This window comes from Pimephales promelas, chromosome 4 (assembly GCF_988280905.1).
Source record: "Pimephales promelas chromosome 4, fPimPro1.hap1.1, whole genome shotgun sequence".
NCBI lineage: Eukaryota > Metazoa > Chordata > Actinopteri > Cypriniformes > Leuciscidae > Pimephales > Pimephales promelas.
Window position 1 is genome coordinate 20,129,241 of NC_142772.1, and position 15,748 is coordinate 20,144,988.

Here is a 15,748-nt window from a genome sequence, read left to right on the forward strand (position 1 = left end):
CAACAAGCTTCCCCGTACTTTTTGACAAGCGTCCTTGACAGGGTGGTCAAGGACGGTTTTTATGCTCTAATCATTGGTGAGTCATTATTAGTGCTGTGCAATAAAGCTGAATAAGAAACTATATTTTTTGTTAAAACATTTTTATATAAGAAACATGCCATGCTGAGACTTAAGAGACCGGATGATGACTTAAATTATTTGTTGAATCAAGAGTTTTGAATCTTTTCACTGAAATGAACAGTTTGCAAAGGTACTGATTCAAACTGACTGTGTTTTTGTATCAAAGCAAAGAAGGATAATGATCAATAATGAACAAATCCTTCATGCATATCTTTCTTCCTTCTTTCTTTTGGAGACATTTTAATCAAATGTCTGGATCTCGTGGAGAAAACGACAGACTTCTCACTGGTGACAAATGCCGAACTTTGCCAAACATTATGCCATAGAAATCCCACAAGCTTGCATTAATTTTTAATACAATGCCCACATCTTAAAATCCAATCAACAACCAATAGATAATGTCCACACCCTGGATTTGTCAACAATCCATTACACACAGATGTATCACAAAAAGGAAGAAAAGATCTAGCACTACTTTACGCACTACTCACTCAGTTTACTTTACGTTTAATTGCAACTTTAAGGAACAAATAAAAAGCACATTATCACTGTAATATTTACAATGTTGTTTAATTTTTATGCAAAGTAAAATTATTGAAAATAAATATGGTAAATACTGGATATAATCCAATTCCAAATTATTATTGCCAAGAAACACAGTGAAGGACAGAAGTACAGTCCGTTTAATTTTTTTTGGAAAGACATGTTTTTTTTGTGTTTTGTCAGCTTGAACGAGCGAACACCCATGCACACAGCAGTACACCATATTGAACGGACTGTACTGCTCCCTCACAGTCTGATTTTCGTTTGTGTTAAATCAAATAAGGCGTCTACCCTGGCTAACATCAATAGACCCCTCAGAAGTGTCACTGTTCTACAAACGAAGGGAAACTTCACAATCCCGGCCATATTTGTTCAAGGCAGACATCAATTGTCTTGACACGGCTGAATTAGACACTCTATGTGCCGTAGCTTCGGGCGGCTACACAAATATATTCTACATCAATGGTGGGACGTAAATAAACACTCACTGGTAGCTGGTGAGGATGCCAGGATTGAAACAGAATTAAACCAAAATGTGTCTGCTGTCTAAAAAGCATGCTTTCTTTTCCAGCGCCTTGACCAGACACAGTCACACAGTGAAAAGCTGACCATGATGTTAATTTCAAGGCCAGTTAAGAAATCTAGTTTCTTGAATTTCTTGAACAGACAACACTAATTGGACAAGGTGCCAAAGTGACATGAGGGGCATGGTTGAAAAGATTTTACAATCCAATGCCCTCAAAAACAACTGATACAAGTAGGCTTGAAAATTAAATCACATTCACAACTGCCTTGCATCAACAAAAAAGTACTGTTTTTATTGGCGGCAGACTGAGGGCAAACCACAGCTCAACTGGTCGTCGCCTTAAAGGGATAGTTCACTTTGAAATTAATTTTTGATATGTTTTAGCTTACCTCAAGGGCATCCAAGATGTAGGTGTCTTTGTTTCCACAGTATTTTCAATTTTAATATTTTTAACTTGTGGCGCTTTCCAGACCGAAGCACCCGCGGCCTCAGATCACTTGGACGTGGCTGTGGTTACAATAGGTAAAAACGATATACATACTGTTCGTTTTCTCACACAAACCGCTCTTTTCGTGTTTTAGGCCATCAATGTGTACTTACATTTACGAGTCATTAAATCATGTTTAATTTGGACTTCTTTGTGCATCCTCTTTTAGAAAATCCCTATAGACTTCCATTATATGACTGAAAGTAGGCATGTGCCGGTATCAAATTTTCATGCTGCTGTTAATTGATTGAGTGGTATTATCACGATATTTTAATTGCTCAAGAAAAACAGATGCATTGTGGGTATCTAAAAAAAAAACAACTTGCATCACAATGTGTAATTGTGATTTTCAAAACATATGGTTAACTAAACAGAATTTAGTGACAACATGTTACAATGTTTACATGGTACAATGACTGGTAGGCTACTGTGTGTATAATTCAATTAAATTCTTGGATTTGATTTCAGTCTTAATTCAATATTGACTCATTTGGATAAATATTAGGTAGGCTACAGTCTACATGGTAATGTTTCTCAAGAAAAAAATATATCTCACATAATGCCATCATTAAATGGCTTTCCTGAGGTAAATGTAAAGTTTTGTGACACAACTGTTCTCCAGCAGTGTTATTGACCTCTTTCCGTGTTTGAAAACACTGATTGATCGTTATTATGTATAAGTATATATACCGTTTCGGTAAGTTGTACTGTATATTTAAATAAAAAGTAACATGATCTGTTTACAAACTGAGGCGCAACAATTTGTCAAAATGGACAGAACCTAAGAGGTGATTTTTTTTTTTTAATATCAAAAGTAACCTGCTCTGTCTAGTCTGTCGTGTCAGTGTCCTCTTTGCTCTGTTGTGATTTTTCTCTGTGTGAGAGCGTGTGAAAAGTGTCAAATGCGTAAAGCACTTTTCAGACAGGACGCGGAATGCGCAACGCTGGCCGTGGTTCAACGTTGCCCTTCAGATACTGTATAACACGATTTGCCATTTTGAAATAAAAAGTTGAACTATTTTGAACTTTAACCGCAGCGTGTTTTGGTCGACGCAGCAACAAAACGTCCCTGAACATCTCGCGCGTATTCCACGTCCTGTCTGAAAGGCGCTTGAGTCTCTGAATGTGTAGTTGGCAGCCCTGCGGGGCTAAATCATCAGGAGCGTTCCACCATGCTCCTACTCCATGTGAGGATTGTTTACATTAGAGTGCGCACGTGTTTTGCACAACATATACACAGTGTTTGAGAGGTAAATGGAAAATAAGCTCATGCACATTCTAAAAGACAAAAATTTTCACGGTATTTCGAAGAGCCCACGATAACAATATCGTGCATATTCATTACCACGATTTATCGCATTACCGAATACCGGACAACAACGGTTTGACCGAAAAATGTCAAAATTGAAAATACTGTGGAAACAAAGACACCTACATCTTGGATGCCCTTGAGGTAAGCTAAAACATATAAAAAATTCATTTCAAAGTGAACTATCCCTTTAAATTCATTTCGGATAACCAATATCTAAAGGGTGCCTGCCCGAAGGGCTACTAGCGATTTTGAAATTGAATTCATATAATTCATGTTCTGTACTGGTAGGAAGAAGGTGTCCGTTCAAACAGTTGAATGCAATGGTAGTTCTAGAATGCAATAGTAGCCAAGTTGTTGTGAGTTGCTGATATCACGGAAAGATGAAAGGAGGAGAGTTGCACCGTTTAAAGATAGTATAATATTAGCTGGAATAGATGTTCTTTGGGTTCAGTTTGCCACAAAATATCACAGATCCCTTCTCTTGTATGTTAAAAAGGAACTTCTTCTTTGGCAGCAAGAGTACTTTGTTATCTGTTAATAGCCACTTCACCATCCTCAGACAGTGTTGCTGTTTGCCTCCTACAACTGCCTGAACACTTCGTACCCAGCAGGCCAAGGAGCAACGCTGGAGATTTTGCAGAGGTAAGAAATCAGTTATCCATGTCAAACATCAAATCCATTATGACCACTCTCTCTGGCTAAGTCTAGGGGTTCTCTGTTAAAAAAAAAAAAAGTGTTCTCCACCCATGGTTCGGCATGCACCTGCACTTCGGTTCATCTCAAAATGTGATGACGCATATATAATATTATGGTTTGTTAAAAATAACGTGCATAAAACAGATAGTTTTGTCGGTGGATGCACATGCTAATTAAAATGGTCACTCTTTGTAAAGTTTGGTCAATGTGACTGTTATATGCTCAGACATGACCAGTGAATTATGCCGTCATCACCCAGGTGTTGACAAAACACTTGTGAGCGCATGCGAAACCTGAACAGCACACGTCGTGTGTTTAAACGAAACTCATTTAAGCCATGCCAATTTAAACCTTCAAGAGCAAAAGAGATTTGTGTGTGTGTGTGTGTGTGTGTGTGTGTGTGTGTGTGTGTGTGTGTGTGTGGTGTGCACTCATCCAATGTGCGCACACATCCCAGACAGAGCGCAAATATTGAGTTCTCGTTTAAAATATTCTAACTGACCCCCCAGCGTGAGTTTTTCAAGGCGACCGTTATTTAGAACTTGCCACTTTAATGTTTCCATGGTGACGCGTCATTGCTTGTCACGTGACACAGCACAACCAGAACAGAGCGCGGAATGAATGATGATCTGCTTTTATGTCATTTTTCCTTTTTTATTAAAAATATTCAAAAATGTATTAGCTATATCATGAAACACTGATATTCCGATTGTCAAATATGTGCAAGTGGATGGGTTTTGTTGTTTAGACATCTTTATAACGATCGCGTTAGTTGAGCTGTATGCACAACGGGCGGCGCCATTTTAGTTTCGTTTTCAGTTCAGAGAATCGGATCTGTTGGATTTTTAACGTCAATTCATCCACTTCTCACGAAATACATGATAGTAAGTGGCTGGTGAACTGGGAGAAGAATAGGATCAAATGTTAAGCTACTTACACAATGTGTATCTGATATGAATAAAATGTGTCGTCTTATTATAATTGAAAGGATTATTATTGCCGCTTCCATAGACATCTGTATGTATTTTACAAACTCAAAATCATTGTTTTGCTAGTACATATGTGTATTTAAATGTCTGAAACCTAAAATAAACATTATGTGGTTGAAAACACTCAGTAGTTGTGATATATGACAGCAATGAGTGCGTCTGTCTCTGGCTGAGCGCCACCCAACGCGCGAGAGCAAGTTTGAATTTAGCAGTTGCTGACGTGTGCACTGAACGTTCTAATCACACCGGTGTGATCGTACGCTCCAGGGACCAGCCAAGACTGATCACACCGGTGTGATCGTACGCGTGAAAGGGTTAAAGTCTTGAGCTTAAATGGAAAAAAAAAATTGATTAGTATCTATCCTAGTAGACCTTTGTTATGCCTTGAGTGATCATACAGTAACAGTCGAGAAAGACACATATGTAACAGTATCAGTAATTTTTGGATCCATGCACTAGCTAATGTATATCTTAAAGTGACAGCAGCCTAATATGCATGTTGTCAGTGTTGTTAATGTTAATCAAACAACAAAAGACAAGGAAATCCTTCAATACTCTGAATAGCCTCTGAATAGCTTTTGTAACTTTAATAAGGATTACTCTTTAATTTATACAGTCAAATATGGAGTGTTATTTTACATTTGACTACTTTATTCAATTTCTGTACCTGAAAACTAATGTTGGACCTAATTGAAAAACCTGAAAAGAAATGTCCACAGCACAACCCGAACCGTGCCAAAAAACGTGAACCTAAAACCGTGATATGAACTGAGCCGTAAGCAATTTGAACCGTTACACTCCTACTACATCTAAACACGTTTGAAAAAACTGTTTTCAAAATGCTCTCCGTCAAAACTTGCGGTTTCAAACGTTTCCCATAAATTTCTCATCCACACTGAAATGTTGGAAGAAGCTTTACTGCGCAACCATAAAATGTAATAAAAGCGCAGAGATGCTGAGAAACCAGACGTAATAAATTTGCCATTGCACAATCATTTTATTAGCAACATATCTCACCCCTTATAGACGCGTTCAGTTCAACTCAATCGCCATGCATTCTATGGTCTAAAACACAATCGCCCTCATTTTACTCCAGGACAGCCATTATGAGCACATCTTTACACGAATGTAATGAAGATCGTACAAAGTAACGTGTATCTTATAGCACATACCGGTATACACATCGATATCTATCAGTACAATATGCATCACATGACTAAACGTGTCATCGTTCTCAAATAACTCAGTCCACACTACAACGTGAAAGTATTGTTTTCAAATGTATTCACTTCGGGAGAGCATCTTCCAAAAGCTACATTTTCTCAGGACAAAAGAAAGAGAAAAAAAAGATGCGTTTTCAAATGTATCCAGATGTATTCAAATTGTATCCGCTGTGCAAAATCCAACTATTCTGTTAGTTTTATTGGTAGTAGCTAGTAGTAGATCTGCTTTGGGACAGGACGCCTTTTTGCGAAGGACACCTTTGGAGCTAATTGGAGGAGCTAAACTATGCAGGACAGTGGCTCTCCAGGAGCAGAGTTTGACACATGCTTAGTACTACTGACCAGCATCCTTGAACACCTGCCTGAAAGTTTCTAGTAATCCTGAAGACTGTCCTCGTGACAAAAGACTCCAGACTTGACTCAGACTCCAGTGATAAAGACTTCAGTATTACTAGAATCTTTCAGGCTTCAGACTTGACTCAGACCCCAGCTTAAATACTTCAGACTTGACTCAGACTTTAGATGAAAGACTTCTGTGAACATCTTTGCTTTAAACAACCAAGAACTTGTGTTTTGTAACCAAGTGCACAGAGTACGTTTGAGCCACACAGCTCTGATGGATCTGCAGATGAACAGAAATCATTTATCCGTTTCTGTGAGTAAACTAAACCTGGTGTAATAATACAGGTTAGTCACAGTGTGGTTCTCACATTATATGACATTGTAGACATTGTCCAGTTCAGTTTTGTTGATTCAACGTGGGTTTGTCAAGAATGCGGTTGTGAGTCCTGAAAATGTGCAGGTGTCAAACTATGAAGGCAACCGTATTTAGCAGAGCTGCCATTCAAGCCATAGCCAATAGCATCTGCTCTAGAGGGTTTTGTTTTGTGTGAAACATTACTGGTGATTAGGGATGAATGTAAACAGTGCGATGCATTCCATGGAAATTGATGTATTTTCGTAAGCATTCCAGCCCTACTCATAACCAAAATTGCGGACTACGAATGAAGGTAGTAAAAACATTCTTCAGAAGGGAGTCAATCTCCCTCCATTCACTTGCAATTCTTAATGTAACTCAGACTTTGAAAACAATCATTTACTAAACCCAAATTAAATCAGTTTTAATTCTCTCATCCTTTTTGTCCATCCATTGAAAGTCCAAACAAACAAAAGTTTCACATATGATAATATTTATAAAGACAAAGCAGTTTTAATCCAAGTCTTCTGAAGAGACACAACCTCTTTATATGACGAACGTATTTCATTTAGGCTTTTATTTATGTAAACATGGATCAACTCACATATGATAAATAAAGGCTTGACCATACTTAAATGATGCACAATAAAAAACATCTCATTCTGCATGTTTCATGTGATTACCTTTATGATCTCTATATGAACTTTTTGAAGAGACAAAATTTTGATGGAATGAACTTTCTTGTTTCGGAGCGTCAGAAAACACACTCAGAATCAGATTTCATTAAATGTTTCCTCTTCGAAGATTAACAAAAGTCATACATTTTGTAACAACATGAGGGCAAGTAAATGATTCTCATTTTGGGGGGAAAAAAACGGCAGATAAATTTCATTCACTTCACAGCCCACATTAGAATAATATCCATTAACTTCATGAGCATAATTTACTAAAAAATCACACGTAAATGTCCTGTTTATTCCCATGGAATGCTGTCAACAAGGACAAGAACTACAAAGATATAGTTCTAAAAATCATTCTCAATATTAAATAATGGCTATAATGATAACAGAATGGAGAAACGATAACGTTGGAATCGCTTTCAGAACGATTTTTATCCAGCTGATGAACAAACAAAAAAAACATTGACAGACAATCAGAATCCATCCTGCTGTAAGGAGCATTTAAAGAGGCAGACAAGGACATTGCTAGTTCTCTTTATAGTTATCGTTCTTGGTGTGAACAGACCTTAAGGCTTGCCTGAGCATCAACAGTAATGAAAGTGGGCAAGGTCTAGTGAAGGGTCACTTTGGAGGTAATCGTTATGAAGCGCTGCAGTGATGAGGTACATGTCCAACCCAAAGGTTAGCATCACCCGAGACCACCATTAAGCTTCCGACAACTCTTTGTCTTTATTTATTTTTCTAAATCTTGAAAGTTTGAGTTAAAAGAGTTTGCAAGAGAGTGATTTTAAACACAATATTAAGGCTGTAAAAGCAGATTAGTAGTAGATGAGTTAGTTTACTTGTTCAGAGTGATGATGTTTAACGTACCTGACAACCTTTGTTGTCCAATTTAGCCACTATTTGCCTTTTTCAAGACAAGGAAAAGCTTTTAAAAGAAAATCACAAAGGGGTATTACTGATGTATTTTATGTCGTAGACTAAAAAGTGAAAATATTTTGAGCTTGTGTTAAACACAGACCTTATTTCTGATTTAACCATTGACTTCCGGACGATGGAACCTGGAGTGCTAAAATGCTAATTAATTTCTGTTTTTTGGCCTAAAAAATACTAATTCCTGCAGCGCTCTATTAGTTGCTGCTTGTTTGCAGTGTTTTCATATCCTACACTGCAAAAAATTATCCGGTAAAAAAACGGTAAACTACTGGCTGCTGTGGTAAATACAGTATACAGTGTGTTACTGTTTTTGAAATTAACAGCTCAATAATTAACCGTATTATCAGCTACAGTAAAACTTTAATTGAACAGCTATATGCTCCAACACAAAAACAGTAACACACTGTATAGTTACAGTATGATGCTGGCAACCAAAGCAGCCAGTAGTTTACCGTTTTTTTTTTTTTACAGGATTATTTTTGAGAGCTGCTGTTAAAATGTGATCTGAAGCCCTTTTGTGATTTTACCTGTTAAAGGCACCACGCACTACAGGATAGTGTGATAGGCTGATTTTGGGCCAAAAGGTCACGATTATCTTGATGGTTCTACAGATTATCTTATCAAATATTCCTGTGGCGTGAGGTGTGTTAAGTGTGATTGAATCTGGGACGAACGTCGGGGCCGCACTGATCTCAAATCATAAATATCCTCCATGTTAAATATTTACAATTTGAATTTCTGTTGTGTGGGGGAAAAGACAAACACACATACACACTCTGTAGATTGTCACGTGAAACAAAACAATACCCAATCAGAAAGCGAGCAGAAAGAAGATTGAAGCATAACACAACATCATCCAAACCCAATTAGTTTTTTCGTGAATTTTCTGTAAAAAGCAGTCCAAGGCAGCACTATCACCATTTCTTCTTACCTGTCGTCCGCCATGTTTGTTTAAGCCACATTTGACCGTGAGAGATTTTGCGAGATGTTCACAGATGGGAATATGTGTGGTGTGCATTCCTGGTCACATCGCAGCACTCCACACACTAGGAACAAAACTGTTAAATCTATAATTTTTAAATCGTGATGTTTGTGGTCTCTCACATTTTGAAAATCTGATAAGATCTTTTAATGAGGGTCGCCAGCCTTTAGCCGCAGCAAAATTGAGGGTTTACCTCAGTGTTGTTTGAATCACAACTGGCATATGTATGAAACATATTTGAATAATAATTTCCATTTCTATACTAATAGACAAGGTTTGCTGTTTTTTGGCCAATTTAAGGATTGAGCACATTTCAAAACTGACAGATTAACATTCTGAATTAAACTGCTGACAATTGGCTAAATCACTGTCATCACAATCCCTAGTACCAACCAACCATAGTAAATGAAACATCTGAACACAATCCTTCTCCGGCAGTTTTTCCAAATGTGCAGCCAATCCCACTTGAATTCACAGAAAACCAGCCGCCCTGGTCTTGTTTTCTGCGATGACAAAAGCAAATGGATTTCTGCCAAAATGTCAATTTTAAACTGAGGAGAGATCAGAATTTCGACCACAGTGAAAACAAAGTGGCTGTAGTAAAAAAAAAAAAGCAAAAAAAAAAATGAAACGGCCCTCCTTCCCCTGTAGCTCACTGCCAAAAGGTGTTCTTGTTCTGATATTTGGTTTGGAAGGGCTGCCAAAAATTAGATATGTCCTTGGATATCTCCCTCTTTCCTTTGTCTCCTGTCAGGACTTGGCTGTCCTCCAAGGCAACTAGCCATAGCCAGGAACAGAGGGAGCTCCATTCACACACATAAACATCACTTTGGATTTATCCTTTACTCAAATACTGTGGTTCTTTTGTGTAATCGTATACTCAGTATACAGATACAATCAGGGCCGGCTCTAGGTAATTTGGTGCCCAAGGCGAGAGTGCCCCCCCCCCCCCCCCACCCCCCCACCCTATATATATATATATATATATATATATATATAAAAATCCGGCATAAATCTGAACATTTTTACACAGAAATGAAGGCCTAGCACTAGAGCATAAATGCAATGTATCATAAAAAATAATATTTCATATGCAAGCTAATGGTGTAGTTGAGGAATTGTGTGGTAAATGGATAAAATTTTATATCTCCAAAAACACAGCATTAATGAATAGATGAGAAGTAAACAAAAATATATAATATTTGTATGATTAAAAATGTATATTTTTTGTACAATTACTCAATAAATTGTTGGGGTCATATATACCCCGAAGCCCAGAAGTGTAAACAGGAAACAAAGACCAATTGAAGGTATAATGCCGACGAACTAGTGCTGATGAAAGCCGATGTCGCCTCTCGTCCCCTCTCGTCGGGGTAAAAAGCTGCACTTGAACCATGACTAAAAGAGAACAGGCGACTGCCAGCTAGAATGTGCGTTCTGCGTTTGCGTTCAATGAGCCAACTTTCTATTTCTGCAGATATATTAGTCTATATTCGTCATTCAAAAAGCAAAACCGACGCTGCCACCGCAGATAACGTTACACATAACGTAAACAAAGCAGCGCATGCTTACCGTTTTGAATATACGCGGGCATCCCCTTGTCAACATGTCGAATCGGGCGAAACAAAGCCGACGAGGACTATTTTGAGCCGACGGCACGGAACCGCGTGGAACACACCGAGGAAACTAAAGCGCTAAAACCTGCTGTCAGATGTTTTCGCGCCACTCCCGGTTGCTGAGCAACGCGCTTGAGTTTGACAGCTGCTTGTCAGAGTGATTTAGTCGTTTTTTAGGATTGTATAATCTTGTAAAAGAAATGTACAAAAACAAGCAGTGTGTGGACAATGCACAGTAAATGTGTACAGCGTGTGTGCAGCTTTCATCATACGATATACATTTAATTAACTTTTTTTTTCAATTCTGCAATTTGCGCCCCGTCCAGCAGATGGCGCCCCAGGCGGCCGCCTGTGTCGCCTGTCGGCAAAGCCGGCCCTGGATACAATAGGTTTTCTGGAATCTTTTTGTGGGCAAGCACTGCATAAGTAGATGTGTTAGTGTTTTGATAAATGGATCGGTCTCCTTATTTAACCTGGGTTTTTCCATTGGCCTTCTATAAAACGAGAATGTGAAGACTTATGAAGACTTAGAGCAGTTTCTCTTCCATTTTTAACTATACAGTGATACTCATAGCCAGAACTACTGCACTCAAATCAACATTTTGTACTAAAACTCTGTACAACCCCCATTTCTGATTCTGAGTGACCACAGACCTTCAATTCAGTTCAACCATTTCATAAGGCCTCAGCGAGGAAAAAGATTCAACCAAAGCTTCTGACCAAACTCTGACGCAACCAAAGCATTGATTTAGGCTAAATGCCATAATCCTCTTCAGAAGTTCAATTTTCGAGCATAAATACTAAAAGCATGTCTCTATGCATTTGAAAATTAAATAAATTCAGTATTCAGTAAATAAACCTGTATGATTTTCTGCACTGGTAAATAAAATTATACAATTTGAAGAATGCTGGTAACTAACCAGATATGGTTACCAATGATTTCCATTGCAATGTTTCGACAAAAAATAGGCCTATTGAGACTTCTTTTGTAAGTAGGCACTCAGAATTAAAATTGTAGGGCAATCTATCCCTTTAAGGTGTGATATTCAAAACATATAATTTGTCTTGCATCCTCAAATGGCAACATGACATCATACTTTTGCGTAAACATATACGCCACTTTCAAGTCAGGTGGCGTGTTATCTCCACGCATTTTGTGCTATCCGCGTGTATGCGTATATGTCTAAGCCATTAACGTCCGCGTCATTCCGCGTGTCTGAACACGCAGTCAAATCTCCAGTGATAAATGCCATTAACCCCAGTGACGGTTAAGTTTAGGGATGGGGTTGAGGTAAGTCATTTCTTTTTTTTACCTAGGATGGTAGGGGAACAGTAATAAATGCCATTAACCCCAGTGACGGTTAAGTTTAGGGACGGGGTTGAGGTAAGTCATATATTTATATAACGTTAAGTCAACGGCGTTCATAAACACGCTGAAAGGCAATTATGCGTCTTGATAGCACGCCAAAAATGGAAATACGAATTGGCGTCTCATTCACACGCTACTTCATGAGATCAGTCTGCAAATGGTATTGGTTTCATAGAATTCGGCATTAAACAACTTCTTCCCTATTGTAAAAACAAAAATATCAGAGAACCCGCTGAACCATAAAAAACCATAGTGCTGGGATTTAATTTTGTCCATAACAAGGGAATTGATTAGACTGTTGTCAGTTGCTAATTGCTGGGATCTCAAATGAGCGACAGGTTTATGGAGGTGATGGACTATTTTTGCACGTTATCAGAGAAAGTATAGATGTCGTAGTTAAAGTTATTCTGATTAAAGATTACAAGAGCAAAAAGATAAAAAAAAATAATGATGATCACTTATAATAAACACTAAAATATTACATATAAAAATAGGATTTGTCCATTTTGATGTTGTGGTGACTTTAATTTCCCCTAGAGAACATTCTGGCTCTATCCAAAATCGCATAGGCATGTGACAAAAGTAAAAGAATGGGCAAAAAGAACCCGAACGCTCTACTTCTTCCGGCGAGATTCTGAAGTATTCTTACTATACACAGTTTACATGAGGCCACGGGAAAGGATTTGTGAATGGAGGTGAAGGTGCTACTGATCCTGGAAGGTCACATGATGATGACAACATGGTGGACGTAGTAAATCCAGATTACATTCTACACACATTTTTTAGTGGTCGTGAAGTTACTTATTCAGAATAAGTACCTATTCAAGAGTACGTGATTTTGGACACAGCCCATGTTTCAAGTCAAAGATGCTGAGAAAACCCACCAGATCGCCTTGGCATAGCTCCTCCCCTTTCTGCAATTAAGCAAGGATTTCAGCCAATCAAATGAGGGCCAGTGTACTGATCAAAGCTCAGATAGGCTAAGTATGAAGAACATTAATAAATACAGCAATCCCTCTTAAATTCAGGTTCTGAATAATATCTGATCTTGGTAAATGTCAGCAAAGGTTAATTTACCCATGCAACCTCATGACAGATCAGATAGGAAACCAAACACTTAGATCAACAGTTTCATCATTGCTACCCATTACACACAAAACGCGGATGTGTCTCAAAACCTAGTGAGACTCCTACTTGACAGGACCTTGAAGCAGCACAGGAAATTCAAATGCCCACAAACGCTGTCTAGGTAGGCAGCTCGCAAGGTTTTGAGACACATGCAGTCTTTAATGAGTAAGAACACAAGTGACATGGAAAGCAAGCCTACACAGTGGCGTATAGTGGAAATTACTATAGGCGCTTGACAGTGCAAACACACGCCTACTCTCTATCAGCGGGAAACTGATGCATGGCCACGATTACAGTAAATTACGCTGAATAATATCTCTTCAGCGTTAGAATACAACTATATGTATAGATCAAAATCACTCATTTGATACATCTCCCACTGTCGCAAATGCTGCTGTCCTTCGGGGTGAGTTAAATAAACATTCACCTTCTCTGTAACTTACTCTGTTACCCAACAATGATTTCCATAAGTAGCCTACTGTTGAATATGTTGGTTACCGGGGTCAAATTAAACCAATATACTAGAGTATGCCATGTAACGTTAAAGGCAGACAAGCGATAACGTTAGTCCACTTTTTTTTCTCCAGGTTAAAATGGAGCTCTGCAGTTTTTAAGTGCGTTACCCAATTCAAAACAACCCCATCGTTTTGGTTGTTTTTTTTTTAAATCATTTTAGTTCAATTACAGCAGTAATTCCACAGAAACGTAAATAAATAGGTTTATAATAAAAAAAACTGCACGTTGAAGTGTGATGGTTTAAGGAGCAACATAGCCATAGGTAACTTAAACTCACCCATTTTTGAAGCTGCTGCTGCTCAAGTCTACGAGAGTAAATCCATACACTAGATTATGACAAGCACTTTACAATCCCTCAAACTCAAGCAAACGGCTTTTTATCGCTTTAAAATGGCGTCAGTCGCAATCTCGGGTGAGATTTGTTTTTTAACATCAGAAAAACACACATGAAGAGTGTTGCATTCGCGGTCGATCAGTGGAGTGCGTCTGCAGATTCAGATGAAGTGTGGATTGAAGCGGGAATATGGTGTACAGCCACAGTCACAGCGCTGCATTGCTTCCCTCTCAAATCATCAGACTCGGGGGTGGATCGAGCCTTCCCACTGCGGAGAAAACAAATCTGCTCTTATGATCCTTAATAATTTCCAAAGTCCTGCAATAGATGACACGCCGGACCCGAGCGCTCGTGCAGGGCGAATATCCAAGGATATGCAGATTCTGGCGTTTCCGATTGTGGACGTGTTTGATCGGAGTTAAGCGAGTGTGATGTGACTCTTGTTAGACTCCCGCAGTAGTTTTTGATAATGATCGGTGTGTTCAGCTCTCAGCAAATGCCCTGACTTGCCATGCTGATTGCTCTACAGCGCCTTCTACCTGTAGCGAAAAGTATATTTTTATTTATTTATTCTGTTTGCCTGTAGCACAACATTTATTTGTTTTTTTAATCACAAACGTCTATGAATGAATGATTAATTATTATTAATTAATTTTTGATGATTTTTTTTCTTTTTTTGGAGCTCAAAATATATATACTAATTTATTTGAATTTATCTATTGTAGCCAGGGCAAAATGTGGATTCATTTATTGTATCTGTTTAGTCCAAAATATTTATTTATTTATTTATTTATGCTTGTAACTCAAAATGTTTTCTTTGTATTTATTTATTTGTATTGTAAAAGGTTAATAAATAATTCTGTTTGCTTGTATCTTAAAATATGCATATTTTTTATGTTTGCTTGTACTATAAAATTATTGTTTATTTATTTATTTGTTTATTTATTTATTTATTTATTTATTTAGTGATTTTAATTTTTCTAAATTCTCCCTGCTTGTAGCTCAGATTATGGATTTATTCAATTTTATCTGTTTGCTTGTAGCGTAAAATATATATTTATTCATTTTTTTATTTATATATGTTTGCTTGTTTATTTTTGTGGTTTCAAATATTTATTAATGACTTAACTTATTGTTTTTATGTTTCCTTGTATCTTAAAACATGTATAATTTTATCTGCTTGTACCACAAAACATTATTTATTTATTTATTTGTATTGTAAAAGGTTAATTAACTAATTCATTCTGTTTGCTTGTATCTCAAAATATGCATATTTTTATGTTTGCTTGTACCATAAAATTAATGTTTTTTTTATTTCTTTGTTTATTTCTTTATTTAGTGAATATAATTTTTCTAACTTCTGCCTGCTTGTAGCTCAAATTATGGATTTATTCATTTTAATCTGTTTCCTTGTAGCGTAAAATATGTATTTATTTATATATGTTTGCTTGTTTATTTTTTGTGGTGTAAAATATTTATTAATGACTGCACTTATTGTTTTTTTTATGTTTCCTTCTATCTTAAAACATGTATAATTTAATCTGTTTGCTTGTACCATGAAACTTTATTTATTTATTTAAGGATAAAAAGTCCT

General features: G+C 37.4%; 1 protein-coding gene across 1 annotated transcript in view; it reads right to left on the reverse strand.

Moving 5' to 3' along the window:
* setbp1 (SET binding protein 1) overlaps positions 1 to 14,646 on the reverse strand; it is a 79,136-nt gene extending 64,490 nt beyond the window's left edge. Inside the window, exon 1 of the mRNA XM_039661896.2 lies at positions 14,098 to 14,646. The gene's annotated coding sequence lies outside the window, so the exon portion shown is untranslated. The remainder of the gene's footprint in view (positions 1 to 14,097) is intronic.
* Between the last annotated feature and the right edge of the window lie 1,102 nt (positions 14,647 to 15,748).